This window comes from Ambystoma mexicanum, chromosome 2q, assembly GCF_040938575.1.
Source record: "Ambystoma mexicanum isolate Mex_15411 chromosome 2q, UKY_AmexF1_1, whole genome shotgun sequence".
Taxonomy (NCBI): domain Eukaryota; kingdom Metazoa; phylum Chordata; class Amphibia; order Caudata; family Ambystomatidae; genus Ambystoma; species Ambystoma mexicanum.
This window is the reverse complement of record NC_090924.1, coordinates 968,509,367-968,530,850: the sequence shown is the minus strand read 5'-3', so window position 1 is coordinate 968,530,850 and position 21,484 is coordinate 968,509,367. Positions and strand designations below refer to the sequence as shown.

General features: G+C 49.2%; 1 protein-coding gene across 2 annotated transcripts in view; it reads left to right on the top strand.

Moving 5' to 3' along the window:
• Nucleotides 1–21,484, top strand: part of KIF15 (kinesin family member 15) — a 2,141,222-nt gene that overhangs the window by 104,575 nt on the left and 2,015,163 nt on the right. The window lies entirely within an intron of this gene.

Genomic DNA, 21,484 nt, shown 5'->3' with positions numbered 1-21,484 from the left:
TATTGTTAGGGAATTTCTTAAGTGCTGTACATAGCACACATTCAAATACAATTATCATCCCTACTGTATACAGTGCCTAAAAAAATGATCAATACAATAACGTAAATACCCAGTCAAACACCTAAAGAGATTTGTATTGTAGCGTTTGTAAAGCCTAGCAGGAGTGTCAGCTCTCCACAAAAAGCAAGAATAATAAAGCGCTGCCAAGAAGTTTTCGAATGATATTAAATCACACGCTTGTAAACTGGAGTACAAAAGTGTGCATCCCCGTTAAGGGAAAGTTTAAACAACCATGATCTGCCTATTTCTTAGGATATTTATCTAAAATACGATCACTCTGGGCGTGTGTATTGCTGAGCTACAGGTTGTGCATGGCTGCTTCCAGATGGCACACATCGTCTTGACGAAATGTGCATGCACCACTCCTTGGACATACGCGGTTCCTGGCTAATACACTGCTTCAACTGGCCTCTGATGGCAGCAGTGGACGTGTGAGGCTGAACTTGGAATATAAATCAGTATATTGACACATTGCTTCGGTACACCCCGTTTCGGCACCGCCGGTTTGGCGTGGCCAGTTCCGCGACGGGTTGTTTCGGCGCTGGGATGTTTTGGCGCCGCTCACCAGTGCACATCGCCTGCTGTTTAGGGAAACGTTCAGTGCAGTGCACTGAAACTGCGAGTTTCAACCTCACCCCATACTATTTTAAAATGAAACTGTTCTACAGCGATGCACAGGGCAGATTAGATCTGCTGTGCTCACGAGGGTGGGGGCTGTGCTGCTCAGATCAGACTGCTCCGAGCAGCACAGCCCCCACCTTCGCGGGCGTTCCTGTGTAGTCTGCGTGGCTGTGGTGCCTGCATGAAGAACTCGCAGGACATTTGTGCGGCCAGTTCAGCGCCGGCTCCTGCGCCGAACTGGCCGCGCCGAGCCGGCTCCTGCGCCGAACTGGCCACGCCGAAATGTCCTGCTCCGCATTCCTTTGCAGCAGGGCTTCTCCCCCCTGCCCCCCTCGTCTCCCACCCTGCTAGCATCAAACCTGATTCTCATACCCTTAACCTTCCTCCTCCTCCCCTCCCCTTCAGTAAATTGTTCCATATACTATACTTCTGGTTTGTTTCACGTTTGTAATAAGCTTCTTTAAATTTTGTATCTTGTTACACTGTAAAGCGCTTTGGCGTAAAGCGCTATATAAATTCAATAAACATAAACATTAGTGCACCTGGGCACATGCTGTCCATGCCCTTGCTCAGAAATATACTGCATCTGAGCATAAAGCTAGAGCTGCGTATATGAGCGTTTATCTGACATGTTGCAGCAGTATATGGACAGGTGATGGTGCGTTTTATGTGATGCTGTAAGTGGGCTTGTTTAACTGCAAGGTGGAATACAGTATGATGGGCGTAGCGGAACATAGGTTACGCTACATCTGGAGTAAGATTGAATACCTGACCGTTTAAAATTATCGCTGCAGCTGTCCTGGCCATATGAAGCTTTGCCTGTACACATGATGGCTACTTGGCCCCTCAGGCCACAGATGGCGTGCAAAAGTAAAACCTGGGGTGTAAGGTTGCAACTTTGACATGGTTGTAATACATGGCCATCTGAAGAATGCATATTGCATATGAAGGCTTTAGATGGCGTTTAATGGGACTATCGGAGTGCAAGACTGTACGAAAGCATGTGCCGCATTTATTTGGTTTCTGACTCACACCTTTGCATATGATGGCTATAGCTGGACATATGCAGCTTCAACCTATTAGGAGGCACCTGATTAAACGCAGACCTATCAGCCTTCTCGGTGCCTGTGTTAAAAGATGTCGACGTAACTGAGAATGCTTCATTATCGCAGGTACGATATGTGAAGGCAAAGAACGTTGGCCAGGGCACCAGTGTGTTTACTCGCTGTTCGCATGTCGGAGACTGTGCTGGTTAACCAGTGAGTGAGAGCCATGTTACTGGGGCGAGTCTGAAAGTGGAACACTACTCTGCTTCAGAGATGCGCCAATTCGAATGATAGACAGAGCAGCTTAGCTGTAAAGCGCTGTGCCAGGAACAAATGGGAAAGTGGTCCACAATTACAAACTGCAATATGTATGTTTTTATGACTGGTTGGTTTGAGTTGTACCTAATGGTGCTTTTATGGTAAAAGTTTGTTGGGAATAATTCATTTTAAAACATATTTTAAAACACATGTTGGCAGTAAAATTGGTCAAAACGTACAACTGTACGGTTCAGTAACTCCTCAAACTAGCCTACACCATCATTGCCCTATTACCGTGTAGGCCAGTCCGAGCCCGGGTTGACAGGATCACAGTCGTGTACCCATCTCTGCAAAGCGCTTATCTTCTGAATTGGGAGTCAGAGGAAAGAGCGAGCTCATGTTATGCAGAGCCTATTCATTTTATTTGTATTTTTTAGATGTGTAAAGCACACTAACAGCCCAAGGGCATTGAGGCGCTGTTGCAAGATGTCTTATTTACAGGAAAGAGTGCTTGGCTCAAGGTTACAATGAGCATACGCCTAACAGAGCGAGGTGAAGATGGTTAGTTACATATGTCACATGGTATCCGAAAAGGTTACAAAGCATGGTGGTAGCCAACAATATCGACAACGCAACAAGGCCAATCGGGCCCTGTTTAAACAAACAACAATGTTTATACTGCTTTCCAGAAGGCTATGTGCAAGTCTATGCTTCTGAGGTGGGGTGGTAGGGAGTTCCAGTGGGTTGTAGCAATAGCAGGGAAACTGGAGCCTCCGGCACAAGCCCTCAGGGATGGCAATTCTGTTGGTATATGTGGTTCTGGTGCGTATCCAGTTATAATTTCGAAAAAAAAGTTTCTAAACACAAAACTTTCGAATATTAAAGGGTTTAATTTCGTATAGTAAAATGAGTTGTTTTTTTTAAATGAGTGTTTGCGGGGTACCCCCCATAAAAAGAAATGCATTCACATTTTTGTTCCCGATGCTTTGTTGTCGAAACTTTGTATTTCGAAACTTTGACTGTCGAAAAAGTCACTATAAACCTTCTGGTGGGCCCGTCTATGGTTGGTTTGGCTATTCTCTGTGATGGGTACTGGGGGGGGGGGGCAGTGTTGTGAATGCATTTGTGCGTGAGGGCTAGGGTTTTGAAAATGATGCGTTCTTTGATAGGAAGCCAATGAACTTGTCTCCTAGTTAGAGAAATGTGATCTCTTTTGGATATGCCAGTGGCAGCCCTGAGGGCATTATTTTGAATATTCTGGAGTTTATTGATATTTTTAGAGGAGGTGCCCGCTAGAAGGGTGTTGCAGTAATTAAGTTGAGACCCGATTATTGCTCTCGCTATCTTGAGGCAGTTCTGCTCTGACAGGAACGGTCTAGCTGCATTGATTAGTTTTGAGTGGTAGGCCGCCGCGGACGCGATGGCGTAAACCTCTCTGATCATTGAGAGGTTGGAGTCTAGGTATACCCCCAAGTTTTTGACCGCCTGCGAGACAGGGATTTGCGTATTGTCAATTGTGAATGAGCTGTACTGTTTGTCAAGTTTCTTTAGGGTTGCTGGTGATGCAATAAGACGTAATTTGTTTTTTTCACCCTTAAGGCACAGCCAGTTTTCTGCCATCCAGGTTGGGATTGTTGAGTAGATAAATGTTTTCATGTCTGACTCCTAGCCGCCAGTAAGGGGGATAAGGACCTGCATGTCATCAGCAAAATTGGTATATGTGATACCTAGCACGTCCAGAATGTGACCTTGTGCACCGGTTGTAGAGTGTGCGTGAAATGCACGAGCCCTGTGGGACTCCACATTTGATAAGACATGGGTGGGCGCAGGCTTGATCAGAAAAAGATTTCATAACTCTTTCCTGGAGAAAGCTTGTGATCCAAGCTGTGGCTTTGGGGGAGAAAATGGCCGTGGCTGAGATGGTGGCACAAAGTATTGTGGTCCACCAGGTCAAGGAGCAGTAGGAAGGCTGGTTTGCCTGAGCCTCTGAAAGTCATCCATTTGGTTTTTGAGGTCCAAAAGAGTGGTTTCGGTGCCAAGGCTTGGACAGAAGCCTGACTGCCGGAGACCAAGTAGGTTATTAGCCTCAAGGAATTTTTGGACTTGCAGGTAAGCAGCTTTGGGAATGGGACTGTGTTGATGGGTCTGTAGTTCCTTGGGATGGTTGGGTGGAGCATTGGTTTCTTCAGGAGAGGGCGTACCCAGGCGTCCTTGAGGCAGGATGGGACTTGTCCTGTTGCGAAAGAGGCATTTGTTTTTTTTTTAACTTTGTTTATTTTCAATCAAGGCAGAATGATAATTACAAACAGTATCAGCAGTGATTCTTTAGGTATATAGATCCCCAGTCTCTTATCCCCCCCCCTGGGTTTCCTCCCTCTCCTCGTTCTTCGGCCTCATTGCTCCTCAGTCTCTGGAGGTGGTATCTTCCCTCCTAGGTTGTCCGCTTCTTGCCTCAGCGTCTATGGTTCTGCCTCGGGGGTCCCTTGGTTTTCCAGGATCCAGCGAGCTCGGGTCGGTTTGTAAGTTAGGGCGGGGAAGCGCTGGTCGTATTCTAGCACTAGGGCCCAAATATTCCGGAACCTGTGGAGTATACCCGCTTGTGCCGCCGTCACTTTCTCCGCGATCAGAATGTCCCATAGTTTGGTCCACCATTGGGCTATGTGAGGGCCTTCCGGGGATTTCCAAGTTCGTGCCACCACTGTTTTCCCTGCCAGGAGGCAGTGGGTTAGTAGTTTCGCTCTGGGCCCGGAGCGCGGGTAGATGGTGGGGATCGGAGCTCCTAGCAGGACTGCTTCTGGTTCTAGGGGGATTGTCGTTCCGGTGATCTGCGAGATGGTCCCCAGGCATGTCCTCCAGAACCGTTGGATCTTTGGGCAGGTCCACCACATGTGGAAGGAGGAGCCTGGGTGGCCGCATCCTCTCCAACAGGAGTGGTCCAATTGCGGATTTATGTGGTGAAGTCGGAGGGGCGGGTAATACCACCGGAGTGTGACCTTATATGCCCATTCCCTGTTGGTGATGCAGGTCGATGAGGTGTGAGTTCTGGTCCATATGTCCACCCAGGTTTGGTCCTCGATTGGGTGTCCCAGGTCCGCCTCCCATTGAGCCATGCATCGAGTTTTTGTGGTCAGGAAGTCGGCTAAAAAGCGTCTATATAGGGTGGATACTCTACCGCGGGTGGGGAGGTCTCTCAGTGTGAGTTCCAGAGCGGTCGGGGGGCGTGTCGCTGCTTGGAGGGTCTGGGGGTGCGAGCACCAGTGGCGTATCTGGATGTAAGTAAATCTGTCTCTTTCCTGGAGTTGGAATTTCTCCTTGCATTGGTCGAATGTGAGTGGTCTCCCTCCTATGTATAGCTGGTCCACTGTCTCTAGTCCCCCGTTTATCCAATTCTGAAAGTTGCGGGGATTCGCTCCCGGTGAGAAAGTTGGGTTGTGGAAGATTGGGGATTGTGGGCTCAGCCCCCTTGGCACTCCCTTCCGTTTTAGTGCCCAGTCCCAGGAGCTGAGGGTGTGTTTAGTTGATAGGAGGAGGTCTCCCCAATGCGACCTGAGGGGGGGTGGGATGTGTGGCAAGAATCGTAGGGGCAGGGGTGTTCGTGATTGTTCCAGCTCAACCCATCTAGGGCGGTTTGTTACGTTTTGCCATGCCTGCACCTGTGCTAGTTGTGCCGCTACTCTGTAGGCTTGCAAATCCGGGACCCCGAGCCCTCCTAGTTTGGAACCCCCCAGCATCGTCCTGAGAGGGATTCTCGCTCTCTTACCTTTCCAGATAAAGTTCAGCATTGTCCTTTGGAGACCTCGGAGCGTTGGTGTGGGAATCGCTACTGGTAGGGAGGCGCAGGAGTACAGGAATCTGGGGAGGAGGTTCATCTTGCATGCCGTGATGCGCCCTAGCAGTGAGATCTCTTGGGTCTCCCATCGTTTCAAGTCGCCTTCCAATTCTGTGAAGAGTCGAGGAAAGTTGACCTTATATGTGTCTCTCGGGTCTGCCGGGATATGGACCCCCAAATAGGGGATGGCCTTTTTTCCCCATGTTATTGGGCATATCTTGGACAGTGCCTCCTGCTCCGCTAGATTGAGGCCGATGCCCAAAGCCGATGACTTATCGAAGTTTATTGAAAAGCCAGAGACTTCCCCATAGGTGGCGATTTCACGGGTCGCGTGTTTGCGAAAGAGGCATTTCTAAAGGCTGTGAGGAAGGGGACTAGTGTGGGGGCGCATTCTTTGAGATGAGCAGGGCAGGCGTCCCCTTTACAAAATGTGTTTGATAGATTTCAGGAGAGTGATGACTTCTTGTTCTTTCATTTCCTTGAAGGAGAAGGATGCGGGTCCGCCAGAGGTGCTACAGGAGGTGCCACTGAAGAGGTTAGATATTTGGTGGCTAAGGGCCTTTTGGTGGGCGAGTATTTTATTTTGAAGGATGTTGAGTTTATCAAGCATCGCTGCCTGGATGCTATTGCACCAGTCTTCATCCTTGGTGATAGACTGCGGTGTGGGGACGGGGGGTTTCCAACGCCCTAAGGATGGCAAAGATTTCTCTGGGATCAGAGTTTGCATTTGCTATCCTAGTGTTGAATGATGTAGCTTTGGCTTTGATTATGTCTGCTTTGTATTCCCTGGAGATAGTTTTGAATGCTAGTTTGGTCGAGTCATTTGGCTTGGCTAGCCAAGTGGAGTGAGCTGCCCTTTTCTCAGTGCGCAGCTCAAGGAGCTCAGGCAAGAACCAAGCATTGTTGTGCTTAGTACGCTTGGCTTTCCTAAGTGTGAGTGGGGCAGTGGCGTCAACGGCTTGAGTAATGATGGTGTTGAAGGTGGGCGCAAGAATTTCAGGGTCACTGGAAAAGGGCACCCGCAGGTAGGAGTGAGCTTGTCCTTGGTGAGCTGACGGGAGCGCCTAGTGAGAGCTGGGGGGGGGGGGGGTGGATTTACTTGATTTACTTGCCCAGGGCGTCCTTTAGCGATGTTAAGAACGAACTGAATGGCATGGTGGTCAGACCAGGGAATGGGTGAGATGGCTGTGATGGCGAGGGGTTGTTGTGGTGGGCAATCTAGTCAAGGGTGCGTCCTTTGATATGAGTAGGCTAAGTGACGGCTTGTATAAATGCTAGTGGCTATGGTTCTGTTCAATGTGGTCGTTGGGGTCCTTAAGACCTATTAAGGTCTCCTAGATGAATGGCTTTTGATTATTTTTCAGGTTGTCAGAGATGGCATGCATAAGGGCATCTTGGAAATCTGCGACAGGCCCAGGTGGTCGGTAAACAATGGGGAGGGAAATAGTACAGTTAGGAGAGGGGTTTACTTTGAGGAGGAGGTAGCCACTGTTGCAGCCAAGTTATCCTGTCACCATTCTATTTGGTATAGTCTTTCGCATAAGGGCTACGCACCCCCCCACCTTCCTGAAGGTTGTGATCGTGCCTAAAAATAGTGTACCGTTGGGGGATGGCTAGGGCAAGGGCTGGGCCGGACGCTTCATGCAGCTAGGTTTCACTGATTATTAGAAGATCAAGGTTGGTACTGCTGATTAAGTCATGAACATCAAGGGCATGGGCTGGCAGTGATAAGGGCACAGCTGAAAGCATTCTGCATTACAGGCGCAATGGTAGCAACAACTGGTGGTGTCATGGGGGCAGCCATATTGGAAGCACACTGCATCACAGGAGCAATGGTAACCACAACTGGTGGTGTCGTGGGGGCAAACATTCTTCCATAAAGAGCAGGGTAGATTACAGGCATGGTGGAAGTTAGCATTGGTACTGATAACAGTGTGAGCAGTGCACCATCTGGGGCAAACTCTGTACTCTCGCGGGGCCTTAGCAAGTGTAGACACTGCGGGATGACCAGCAGATGGTGGTGGTAACCATGGGCGGGTGTTTGTCATGTACGATAGTCCTTTAGGCGTGGAGACTTTTCTTGGACGTGATGGCCATGATACCTGGTCATCTTAGTACCGGAGCATTCCTTTCAGGGAAGTGTGTGTGTGTGTGTGTGTGTGTGTGTGTGTGTGTGTGTGTGTGTGTGTGTGTGTGTGTGTGTGTGTGTGTGTGTGTGTGTGTGTGTACCCCCATCAATAATGAAAAAAATGTTATGGGTTTTTTTTCATTAAAAAAAGCGGTAGAAAACTCAACAAAAAAAATCCCGCGATGACATGGAACCGGCAGGGCCATACGCATACAAGTCCTATTGGTGATTGGAAAAGCCTGTGCCTGGAGGGCGGCCAGCTGGTGGGTGGGCCATGAGTTCCTGATGATAGAGGATTGATGATTGGCAGTACGTGGCACAGTGGTGGTAAGCGCCCAGAGACAAGTTGCCTTCATAGCTGGCGGGACTGGCGTGGTCGTAGTGACCGGGGCAACTCTAGTATCCAGCCTGGAAGGGGGGGGCTAAATCGGTCTTGATAACAAGAGGACGCTTACCTTGGTGACTAGGAGAGCTGGGTAGGATAACATAGGGAAGCTTCTCAGAGCAGCCGAGAGCATCAGAGTGGTTGAGGCCTTTTCCTCCGGCCTTCACCGCACGGCTTCGCCTGCCGGCGCACTCCTCTCCCTCTAAGGCAGAAGGGGAGGTGCTGGCAGGCTGGGGCACCCAAACGCGATCTCGGCCTGTGGTGGTGATACCTCTTGGTGGTGGTTGCTGGGGCAACCAGAGCCGCCATCTTAGGGATGTTTAGGACCGTATGGACTGCTGAAACAACGATGGCTTTGGGGGAACACTCCGGTGTTCCATTGAGGGATGCAGCAGCTGAGTCTTCCATCGATTGTGTAGATGCTCGCAGCGGAGCATCATATAGCTTTTTTCCTCCAGCCTTCACCTTCAGGTCCGCATCCAGTCCTGGTTTTACAGGTTCAGATTCACAAAAAATAGGTAATGGTCCGAGGAGAGCTCCAGAAGGATAAGCGGTGAAACTGTAAAACCAGGAGCAGTTTAGCCTGTGTTCAGCGACATGTAGCTCAACTTGGCAGATGGATTGTCTATGTGTAATAGAAAGGAACAACCGGAGCAACACTGGTACATTGGGGGAAGAAATTTGAGGTTACGGGTCAGCTGGGGGCCTCAAAAAAGCTAGGGGGATTCTTGATATAAGATGAGACTGACTCTTCTCCAGCCCCTTGAATATTACTCGTTGCACAAATCGCACCGGAGTACAGTTAACTGGTCCAAGAGAACGCACTTTGCCACGGTTCCAGCAGATTGTATGTGAAATATTAGCTGGGCATTGATTACTGTGCCTGACTGGGCTGTCGCCAATATGCCTGTAAATGCATGACCAAGTGTGCCCACTTAACATTGGATGATTTGCTCTATGATGTGTCTTTGTAGACGCGTAATTGTCAACCTTGTTCCATTGCAGAGTCCATGTGATGGCATAAGATTCCGTAGTTGCATAATTATAGCACTTACTTTCAGTTTTAACTCGTGAGCAGGCATTCGTCCTACAGCGTTTCGCTCTTTAGAGACTGCATTGTTGAGCTGGTAGTTAACTGTTCATTGACACTGGAACCGCTGTGCCCAATGAGAAGAGAAGTGGGGGTAGAAAGAAGTAACTTGTTTGCAATCGTTTGAAGGTGACCGCGTAGAACTGTTCTCATTCTGTTTGTTGAAATGATAGCTGTTGTTGAAGTGGAATGGCACACAGAGGTGCACTTTGCCATTTGGACAGCAGAGGGCAACCTAACGCTGATTAATTGCATCCGCTAAGTACAGACAGAAATATACATAGGTGTTTTTTTGTTTTTTTCTAATCTATAGATGGCTGCCTAATCTGAACCAAAGCTTGAAGGCAGTGGTCTTCAAACTTTTTAAGCCTGGGTCCCCCCATTACCCCTGAGAAAAATGTGGCCAAACTGGGACCCCCCACCCCCATAAATGCTATATGGACAGCAAGTCAAAATGGCTGTGAACTATTGCGTGCCATCACCGCACCTTACTCAAAGTATAGTCCCTGTGCTCCCCTACCAGTTCCATCAGTCTCTGGGCTCCTTCATCCCACTCTTAGCCAGTCTGTTGGCTCCCCAACCCACCACAGTCCCTGGGCTCCCCCACTCTGCTCCCAGCACAGTCACCAGGGCCAGTGGAGGCTGGTGAATATTTTTATTTTTTAGTGGAGGGGTATAAATATTTCCCCCAGATATGCCATCGCGACCGAGCATAGCGAGGGAGCGCGAACCAATGAAGAGGGGTTTGGGGGATTGGAGGAGGGATTTTCCCCCCCAGGAATTTCTTTAAAATAGTGGGTTAAAATGTTACATTTTAGAGCATACTTTTAAATAAAATTGGGTAAAAAGCCAAACGGTTTACAATTTGCACTGGGGGGCACAGAGGGCAGGCATGATGATTTTTTACTGAATATCTATGATGGATGTCCAGTAAAAAGATAACATCCCTGTCCTCTACAGCGCCTCTGAAGGAGAGCTGATTTTGGCAGGTGGGTAGGGGATTTGTGCAAAAGGACTTTGTTGAATAACCATCCTCCTGCCCCACCAACCCCCACTCACCAAAATCAGCTCAACGAACCAAATCCCTCTCCCTCTCCTGAGCACCCATCACCATATACTCCCTCATAACAAAAGCATACACGCATCCATGCACATTTAAATAAAAAATGAACATGAAATAACCTTCTGCCCCGGTCCTGAAGTTTCCAGGAATGGAGAAGCTGAAACGCCCTTGGCACCCAGCGTTTTCCCGGATTGCAACTGGGTGATGGCTTCAGCAATTTCGGTTTCGGCAAGGTCAGTCTAATTGTGCCCTCTGCTGCTCGGACAATGGCGGGAGCGCAATAATATCGAAGAAGGAAGGATCCACTCGGGACATCGGGCCTCGGTATAGAGCAGCATAGAAGCTAGCAAAGGTCTCCGCAATGAGTCCGATTGGGCCCGTTCATTCAGCTCATCTATAACCTCTGCCATATCGGTGCCTATCCTCTATCCTCTCCAGCCAGGCCAGCATCTTGCCTGCTTTATCACTGTGTTCGTAGACCCGAGCTCTCCACTTCATGTGTGCATACTTGGCGTTATCTAACGCAATGTTACGGAGACACTCTCTGGCCTTTAGAAGTGATCAGTGTGTTTCAGGGGTAGTGTACAGGATATATTTAGCCTCCCATTCCTCTGCCTCCGTCACTTTCCGCAGCTGTCCCTTCCTTTTATTGGACATCCAGGAGATCATCTCCCCCGGAGCACCACCTTATAAGCCTCACACAGTATGACGGGGCTGTCAACTGCAGCGGAGTTTATTTCAAAGTATTAGATGGATTTCTCCCTGATGTGTCTGAGTTCAGGGAAGCCCAGATAATAACTGTTCACCCTCCACGTCCTGGGGGAGGCAAGTCTGTCCATACGCAACTCCATCACCAAAGGCGAGTGATCAGAGATGCCTCAGGGAAGTACTTCTACGGTGGTTACTCTATATATTTCTGGGATTGGGAGAAAGAAATAATCCAGTCTGGGCAGGGTCGCATGGGCTACCGAATGGAATGAGTAGCCTTTGTCCACTGAATGAAGTTCTCTCCATACATCACAAAAGCCCAGTTCTGACGCAAATGTTGCTGGCTTTGTGGGGGTGTTCGGGTTACGGCCGCGGTACAAAGTGTTGCTCATTATGTCATTAAATACTTAGCAACCTGCTCCCCCCCCCCTTCCCCATACTCCACCCCAACATGAATTATCTTTCACCTGAACATTGCTGGCGGTCAAGAACTACACCGTCAGCACAAACCTAATAACAGACTGTCCCAACCGAACCTCATCGATAAACGAGCCAGCCTGATATCAACCTCTAAAAACAAAGTGCGCTGCCAACAAACACACTAGCGACTCAGGTTGCGTGGGCAGTCGCGTATTGGGAGGGGGTGCCCTTGCATGCCGGGCCGCTCAGCCTTAAGTGGGAATCGACACTGTGCTACAGCGACAGGGTTGTACAATTGTACTAGTCACACCGTTTCGGACCGGGTGATGGCCATGGTTCATCGTGATGTCGGCCACATGTATTTAGTCGTTGTCCAAGAGTGGTTCCGCCACTTGCTCTCGGTCCTGCGGTGGGTGTATTGGCAGTGGTCTCTCAGGTCAGGCCCCAGGCCTGTCTCTCCTATTCCTCCTGTCCGGCCCCCAAACCCTTTCTAGGTGCTGTTCCACCCACCTCCAGGCGTCTTTGGGGTCTGTGGTGCACGGTCGTGCCTTTATGGTAAATCTTGAGTTGTGCAGGCAACAATAAGCCATATTTAACGTTGAGGGTCTGTAGACGTCTCTTGAGTTGATCAAAGGATTGTCTTGCTCTCTGTACCTCTCTAGCATAGTCTGGGAAAAACGCAATCCGAGACCTGTTGAATGTGATGGATGCCTTAGTTCTAGCCATCTGGAGCAGGGCGTCCCGGTCTCTATAATACAACAATTTGTCAATCACCGTAAGTGGTGGCGCTCTGGGTGTGTGGGCCGCCCAGTTGGCATTCGATGGGCTTGCTCTATGGAGAAGAATTTTGAACAAGTCTGTCAGCCATTGTTCGAGGAATAATTCCATGCTTGGCCCCTCTTTTCAAACAGACTGAGAATGCGGATGTTATTGCATCTCGATCTACCCTCTCCCTCTTCCACTCGGTCTTCAAGTGCTTTAAAATGCGTCAACACTCTGGCCCACGGTGCAGAGTCCATCGTCAGTTTCAGATATGCAGTTTTCATCTTCACCTGTGGAAGAAGTCAATTTCTGCAAGTTGTGACATAGAAGGGAGACATCTGCACTTATCCCGTCTGTTTATTTCTCCATAGAAACTCGTGAATTAGCAATAGCGTTCATCACATCCCTCGGGGAGATGTTGTCTTCTGTGTTCGTAATATCTCCTGACTTTGTTCCATCGGAGAGGGAGGGGGGGTCGACGTGGTTGTTGCGTATTTTACTTTGGGTAGTGACTTTCTTGTTCTTTTCTTTGCCCATGTCGAGATGTTCACCCATCTTAGCGTGGCCGGACCTCTCTGTCTAGGATTGACGCCTACACGGCTTGGTCAGAGGTTAGTCGGCCTCCCGGAGCCTTTTATCTGTATCCAATCGGCTGTGCGCTCTATGGTGCCCTGCTGACAGGCGTGGTGTTGCCTCAGCAGGGTTCCGACGTTCAGTTTCACCCCCGGCATCTCCGCCACTTGAAGCGACCCAATAGGCAATAAAACGAATACCTAGGTTGCAGTGGGTCCTCAGCACGTTTGGCCGGATCAAGATCTCCCTTCTCCTAGTGACAGTGTCCTTCACTGAAGTAAAATGTGTCCCCAGCGCCACCACTCTCCCTGTTTAGAGGTTGCGCTGTGTTACTGGGCGTAGTATCTTCCACCCTTATATTTTGCTGCTGTGTATTATAGTATGAGGGGTCAGCACAGCCGCTGACTAGTGCTCTGTATACGAAGCAGCACCAACTTGGTGGGTGGGCACAAGCGTGACAGTAAAGGGTGACAAAAGGTGGATACATCTGCGGTTATCCTTGCATCAGCTGAAATATTGGCGTTTGTGATTGCCAGGTTGCTCTCTTTCCACCCTAACATTAACGCAGAAGTGGGGTGGTACAGTGTCAGCGGGCCAGGCTTTCCAGTAAGCAATGCTGAGGTGGGGGTAGTCAAGCATGACGTGGTCAGTCCTGCTGCACACCGCGGGTCAGCTGCGGCTCCTCGGCCGGTGCCCGACTGTTCAATAGAGTTGGTATGTATGTCTTCTCCGTCCCCACTTTTTGGTCCAATACACCGTCCCACCGCTCCTGTCTGGATGCCGTGGACCCGAGTACAGTTCTGTCAGAGGGGGTAGGGGGGAGACTGTTATCTGTCCTGCTGTTTGGTGTGGCGCCAAGCTGCTGCCCTTGGTCTGGTGGGGTTCTCGGCTCCGTAGCCAGGCGATCTCGCTCCCCCTTCAGAGTCAACCAGGCGAGTTCTGTGGTCCGCTGTGCGTGGTGGTGGTTTCCTTCACTCTCTTTCACTCTCTATCGGCGAACAGGGTTGCAGCATGGCTCGTGGCGGGCGGGGGCCCTTCACACGTGTTTGCCTGCGGGTTGCAGCTTAGGTAGTAAAATGGAGAGGGTATGCGCCCCCCCCCAGGGAGAGGGTCAACACACCGCCGGATTTCCCTACGGCTCTCCACTCCCACTCGGGTTACACTCACGTGAACGGATGTTTAGCTTCGGCGCCCGGTTGCCAACCCGGGTCCAGCGCCATCTCCGACTCAGAGGAGCCATCTGCGGGCTGGCGGCTTTGCCCTTTTCTCTCCATGAGTCCCGCGGCTGTAGGCACGACGACGCGGCGGCTCCCAGGCAGACCACCCAGGGAGCGGGGGAGCATCGCAGCACCTGTGTTGCCAACGTCTCAGTGAGGAAAGTAGCTATTTGGTGCCCTAAAAGTCACCAGAAGTAGCTAAATAACATTTGCATAATTGCCTACTCTTGCCCCCTACGATTATCGCTTTTACTGTGGGCCCCTCCCCTTTTAACTGTTTCATTTCGATCCTTCCCCTTAACCCACACCCCTGTGTCTTCTCTGTCTCCAAGCTACCTGCCGCACTGTCGACTTAACACCTTGGCAGAAGAACACTTGTTGCTGGAACACATGCACACATTGTTGCCATTAACAGTTAACTCCTCCCTTTTAGGCTCACGGTGTGTTTTTGCATTATTGCCGTTAGAAAAAAGTGTCATTCGCCAGTTTTCTATTAGTTTGGAAACTTGCATGAATGACGCACGTCTCCAAACCAATAGAAAAAAGTATAGCTTTCTCGCTAGCCCCTTTTTTAACAGTCGGTAGTGGGCTGTACTTTCTCGCTAAATATAGCGAGAAAGTTGCCAAGTTGGTAACACTGTGCAGCACAGGGGAAGCGGCGGGTGGGGGCAGTGATTCGCCCCTCGTCCTCTCCTTTAGGACGTTGGTGCATGTGTAGCTCCAGCGTCTGTCGTCTTTCCTTCTCCCCGCGGGAGCACCACCAATTCTCTGTCTTTGGACAGACCAGGGCGGCTGCTACCCGAGTCTCTGCACAGCGTCCCACACTATCATGGCTGGGGTACTTCCCAGCTGCTAAGTGCACCCAGATAGGTGGAACCTGCTTCTTCACCGGGACACATGCCTTCTTTGGATTTACTACATCAGACCACAGTGTAGCTGTCTACGGTGCCGACTGTCTCGCCATGGGGAGCTCCCTGTTGCAGGTGATTCACATCTGCGGTGCAGCAGAGCCCAGCGACCATTTTAGCATTTGAACAGCAACCCAGCGGGCACACCACCTCGTCGCTGATTTCGGTATTAATCGTTTTGTTGTCCGCACATTTCAGCTGCATTCACATCCAGATAGATGTGTTTAAACGCACATTTCGCCCCGAATTGCAGGATATTTAACAGGATTAAGCTCGCGGCCATGGGAGCTCTAAAAGAAATCACGTCCTTGTCGCTCGCTGGTTGGCCACGCCCCCCGTGCTTAAGGTTGCTTGCCTAGACCTATGTCTTGCCATCCACCATTGCTCATGCTTTTCAGTTTTTTGTTCCTCTCCCATCATCCAGAACATGTAAGTGCTGCCTGCTTCTTCTACTTGTTGGGCAAGTGGGAAAACTTTCCCTAGAAAACCTGCAGGCCTCTTACTAAGGAATCAAGCTGCATCTCACGTATTCTAATGTATTGTGTCCTTCTAAGGATTCCTCATCTTTTATATACAGATAGCCTGCTTGCAGCCTCGGAAACCTTTCCGACAGCAGAGGGTGGGATGTGACTTCGAATAGATGTCCCTTGATGGTATCCATCGGACGGATGGTGGTATAAATAGCACACACTGCACCAGTTGCTTCAGTTCTGTTTTTTTCACATGCACAGCATGCATCGAAATGGTTCGACTCGTATTTACTGTTTCTTTGAGTATGTCTACTCCGAGAAAGGGGTTTAAGAGGTGTGGTGACTGTGACTCGAAGATATCGAACATAGATCTGCAGAGGATGTGCCTCGGTGGTGCCTGTGGCTCCCGTCAGTCGATGACCAACAAGATCTTGAAAGAGAGGAAGTCTAAACTCGCACTAGTTTGGTCAGCATTAAAATTCACATCCTCTACTCCTTTTAATAGTAAATCATCTGTAGAGAGTTGTTTAAGGGATAGGTCACCTTTATAAAGGCCTAAAAAACACTCCAAACATTCGAAGCAGTCGAGATCAAGAAGCGATTTGTCATTCCTCATCTTTTCAATGAAAATCTAAGAACAGACGCCGTCCTTCATCAACTGATTCCTCTCCCATTAAGAGAATGGTAGGTTGGGAAGAGTTCTGTCATTAAGTGGACTTGTTTTAGAAGGCGTCCCCTACTGGTCCCTCGAAAGAGCTGAAAAAGACTATCAATCCCACTGTGCCCTCAAGCCGGCAGGGAATCATCAAAGGCTGCGGCTCACGTACCCAAAAGCCTGCATCAGAAGTCCTCGGAAATACCTACCCGACTAGCGTCAACCGTAGGGGGAGCATCAAAACCAAAGACTTCAACATGTTCACCATCGAAGTACTCCACGTCGAAAACATCACCACTGTCCTCTCATCCATCTTCAAGCTTTAAGCCGCTTTCGAAGAAAAACTTTGTTTTGTTGTTGTTTCCGAGCGTTTTCTTTTAATTCATTTTTATCAGGAGTAAGAAGAGGATGACGACATTGTACCCTTTGGCTACGAATGTTTTGGCACGCCCAATTTCTCTGAGGAATTCATTTCTGTGTAATCTCTCTGAGGACTTGGCTACTTGCCTTAAGGAAGCCAGTGGCTTAGATACTTCTCCAGAAGTGGAATTTGCTTCACATGACATAGCTGCTCATCGTAGTGTTGCATACAGGACAGTGGTGAACAGAGTCGCTGAGTATTTGGGTTGGGGACGTCCTGCAAAGAACATAGTACAGGATGGCCTTTATGGAGGTCCTCCCAAAGAACCTGTGCTGCCTTTTCATTCTGCACTTAAGAACACCATCTTAAAGAACTGTCAGAGGCCTGATACCACTCCTGCTGTCAACAATGAGTGGGTTAAAAGAATGCTGACCATCGCTCCTGATTTCTCTCTCCAGACACCCTTCTCCTGAGAATTTGGTAGTACAGGTGTCTACTTCTACCTCTAAAGCAGCTGCATATCCATCCATCCCACCTGATGGGGATGACCAAAAATGTCGTGCTAGCGAAAAGTGCGTTCCCTCCTTGTAGTTTGTAAATTGCACTTAAGGCCATTCATGCGTCTTTCGCATTGGTGAAATATACATTCACTTTGGGAATGTAATCTCCCAAGCAGCTGATAATCCTAACGGGGAGATGAAGGATGGCTTCAATAACATCATTTATTGATGGTAAGGAAGCAGCATGCCCCTCTCTCCATTAAGGGGTGGATGCATCGTACTGCGTTGGTCTTTCTATGGGATAAGGTGCAGTCATAAGGAGATTTGCATGGCTGTGCAAATCTGGATTTGATCCTGATGGCCAGTCAACACTTCTGCCCTTCAATGAGTCAACCCTTTTTGGAGTATAGGCTGACAACGGCTTAATGAAGCTTCATGTTTCTAAGGCAGCTGCAAAATCCTTGGGTGCAGCCATCTGTCAACCTTAACAGCAGCCCCCGCCTTCCCATGGGTTGAGTGGGCGGCTTTTCGCTTCTACTCTTCTTTTGGACAAAGAGGTGGAGGTCAGCCTGCCCAAAGAGGGCAATGGAGGTTCCCACGTGGATCCTACAGGTCATGGAGGAAGAACAGCTCGGGCAGTCACCTCCTCACTACCCTCTGCCACAGCTCCAAGTTGGCAGGTCGACTCCGCATTTAGAAGAATGGTGTTGCTTCGGCACTGCAGACAGGTGGTTCAAGGGTACTGCCTCCCATTTCTAAAAATGTCCCCCGAGTGAGCAGCCTCTTAGGGAACCGGACCCGCTCCTTCTGCAGGAGATTATCTCCCTGCTGAAGAAAGGTATCGTGGAAAGGGTACCTGAAGCGGAGAAATACCTGGGTTGGGATCCACTTATTTTCTGGTTCCCATGTGGACTGTGACCCATCCTGGACCTGAGGCACTTGAACAAGTTCTTCAGGAACGACGGATTCAAGATGGTCCGTAATTCTCAGGCAGGATGACGGACCCTCGCCATGTCCTGGTCAGGGCCCCACAGGATCTCCTGTGGTGTGCCTGCAAGGAGAATGTGATGATAGCAGAACCCTTTTGGCAATCCCTGCCCGGAGAGAACAGTAGTCACAAATACTTCCCTCACGGGATGGGGAGCTTATATGAGCGATCTTGCAATAGTCAGCCTTTGGTCCCCATCAGAATCCAGACTACACATAGCTCTTTTAGATCTGAGGGCAATCAGGCTGGTGCTGGTGGCCTTTTTGCCGCCCACAAAGGGGAAGAGAACGTCCTGATAATGACTGACAACACAGTTCCCATGCATTACCTCAACAAGAGAGGTGGTGTAGGGGCACTGCCATTGTCCACGGAGGCAATGCAGCTCTGGTTTTGGGCATTCTGAAATACACAGAATAATCTAGTGTGACAAGATTACACAGAATACACAGAATAATCATGGGAGACTGCTGTGCCTGTTCAGAGCGTCCGCCGTCATGTTTGCTTCTCCAGCCAGATGAACGGCTGATAGAGGGATTCCATTTTGCAGTGTCCAAACAACCCAGTAAACAACCCAACTAAACATAAAATCTCTTTTCACTGGATTTTCAAAGGAGATGGTAGTGCCCTCCTGCCTTCCTGCTTTTCTGCACAGACTTGACCCAAAAAGCTCAGTTTTTATATTGGCAGATTGACAAATGTCGGGCAAGACGATCAACTCTGTTGGTGACACTGGACACAGATTGGTTCAGGTTGTGACTAAACCAATCTTGTCACACTAGATTATTTTGTGTATTTCAGAATGTCTTTCTTTGGCTGGGAAAGATATCCTAGAAAACCTACAGGCACATTCCAGCAATTGAGTGGCAACCAATTCGGTACTGCAAAGCTTTGTACCAGTGCAGGAAATTTGACTTTGTCATCCAAATGCATATTTCCAAAGCACTACTTTCTCGACACCTTGTCTGGTCAAGACGGTAGGTTTGGAAAAGCTGTTTTGCTCATGAACTAGAAAAATCCACTCTTCCCACCTCCGTCTATGAAACTGCTATGGGAGTCTGTCAAAGTTGAGGAATCTGTGGGAGTACACAATCCATTACAACAAATTACTTGACTCTGGTAATGTACTTTCTACGGGATAGTCCTCCCCCAGGTTCCACATTGCCCTCCCAGCCTACCCCTCCGTTGGTAAAAATGTTTAATAGACAGGTTTCAATAATCCTCAAGTCTGTTAGGGAGAATTCCCTGTAAAGGCTAATTTCCCAAACCTAGCGAGTCCCCCAGCAGCTTTGCTGGATTTTTGGGGTTTATTTTTTCTCCTGCTAAGAGTGAGACTCTTTTCCTCCCACTCTTAGACATGATTTGAGGTGTTCCTTTGACTTTGTATGTGTTCTATGGGGTCCTTTTCCCCATAGGGTTTCATGTGTTTTTGATATGTGGGTTACACAGCACCCTCCGTGCCGTAACCCAGGGGTGTCGTAGCAACCCCCAAACATAGACTCCATACCCTGGGACTGACTGTCTCCCAGGGCATGAAAAGTCACCATTGGCTTTACTTCTCTCAAATTGTGAACAGAACCAGTACAAACCATCATATTGCGGACGTACTGGTCGGGGCAATTCGATTGCCCCGGGGTCTGTTGTTCGAGGGGGCACTGTCCAGCCCCCCCTGACCAAGTTTTGGCTGGTGGCAGTGGATACTACTTTTTATATTCGACCGCAAATATATCCCTATGGGATTTTCCCATTGTTCGAGGCTACCACTTTTTAAAATAGCCTCGAACATACCGCCGGTTTATTAAATTAATATAAATTCACCAGTTGATATTTTTTGCCGAAACTTTGTTCCAAAATGGCGTTTGTGTTCGCTTCTGTGACTCCAAGTCAATCCCTTTGTTCCACTTTTTGGCGCGCTTCTCCACAGAAGCCTCCAAAAGTGGTGCCACTCTGTCTGGGTACCACAGGAGGTGTGGGAGGGGGTTTAGGCACCCTGGACTGAGTTGCCTCAGCAACTCAAGTCGCACTCTTGTGTGATTGGCCCAAGTGGTGAGCAGCCCGGCTCACCACTTAGCATGTTTGAGTGACAGCTAGGCTGAATGAATGGGGGTTTTCTGCATAAAAGCAGGGCTTTGGGGACTGGAACTTCAGAAGTCGCAACAGGACTTAAAGAATCCGAGGAGGGAGAAGCCGAGCCAACCTGCAAAGACGACACCACCGGTGGAGCCCTGCTGAACCGTCTCACCACTTTTCCCGACGACAGAGATCTCCAGCCTGGAGAGTCTTCTTCCTTTGACTGGTGGGGATAACCAGTTTGCCGTCTTTTCGCCTTCCTGGACCATCTCGTGGCCGCCTTGCCTGTGCCAAGCACCCCGGCAACCGGAATACCACGGTTTACCACTACCGCGAACAAAAGGGTGGTACCTTGTAACCGGGAAACTCCACGGCTGGTTTCTTCCCTGGCAGTGCAACGACCTTTAGCTTTCCTCTACGTCGAGACCTCCTCTTCCTCTGAACAAAACACCGACTTGCACCCACTGCCAGGAACAACTGCCCCCGCTAGAGCGTTCTTCCCACTTTCAGGTACTGTGTCCCGCCTGGCTTCCCTTGCGACGGATCGTTCGGGGTGACAGTAAATCCTCGAATTTCTAACCTGGGCTAGCCTGGGGCCTGTGAACTAACTTTTCCTGACTTGATCTCAATCTTTTGTGAACTATCTACAAAGACTCTTTGGGCATAACCCCACTATGTGATCCTGGACACATTTCGCTTGCTCTCCCTAAGAGTGGGCCTGGCATTTGAACTTTCTTGCTCTCCAGTAGACTCTGCCTAACCTGCCTCACTGTGGTTCTTTTAAAAGTATTGAAATTGTGTGTTCTCATAACTCTGCCTTTTCCCTCCCTTCTTAAATTCCTTATTAGAGTGCCATCTTAGGTTAAGCGCTCACCTCTGTCTGAAAATAAGTGGTGTCTCTCACTAAGACTTGTCTAATAAGTAATCAGGGTTGTATATATATGATAGTGACTGTGTTGAATTTACTTACCTCTCTTTGTGCTAGTGTAATTTACAAGTGTGTCTTTATATAAATAATTATATACTTTTACACCAAAGCTCTGGTCAGTGTTTGCTTGTGCTACTGTGTCTCTGTACCTATTGTGTATACTCTATATACTGCCTAACTCATCTTGAGAGAGGTCTGACTGCTCGGCCACAGCTACGAGGTAAATCTGAGTGGTACAGACTGCTACCAATTGGGTTTACTGCCAACCACCTGTAGTCCTAAATCTTTTGCAGTGGCACTAAGGGAACTGCACAGGTTTCTGCCTAACAAAGTCTGCCCTGCAGAAAGCGGCGGTGAACTAAAACTGAGGCAAGGTGTGCAGTGCATGCTATTTATACCAATCCTGACATCCTGCCTGACCACAGGGATGGATACTGTCGCAGGACA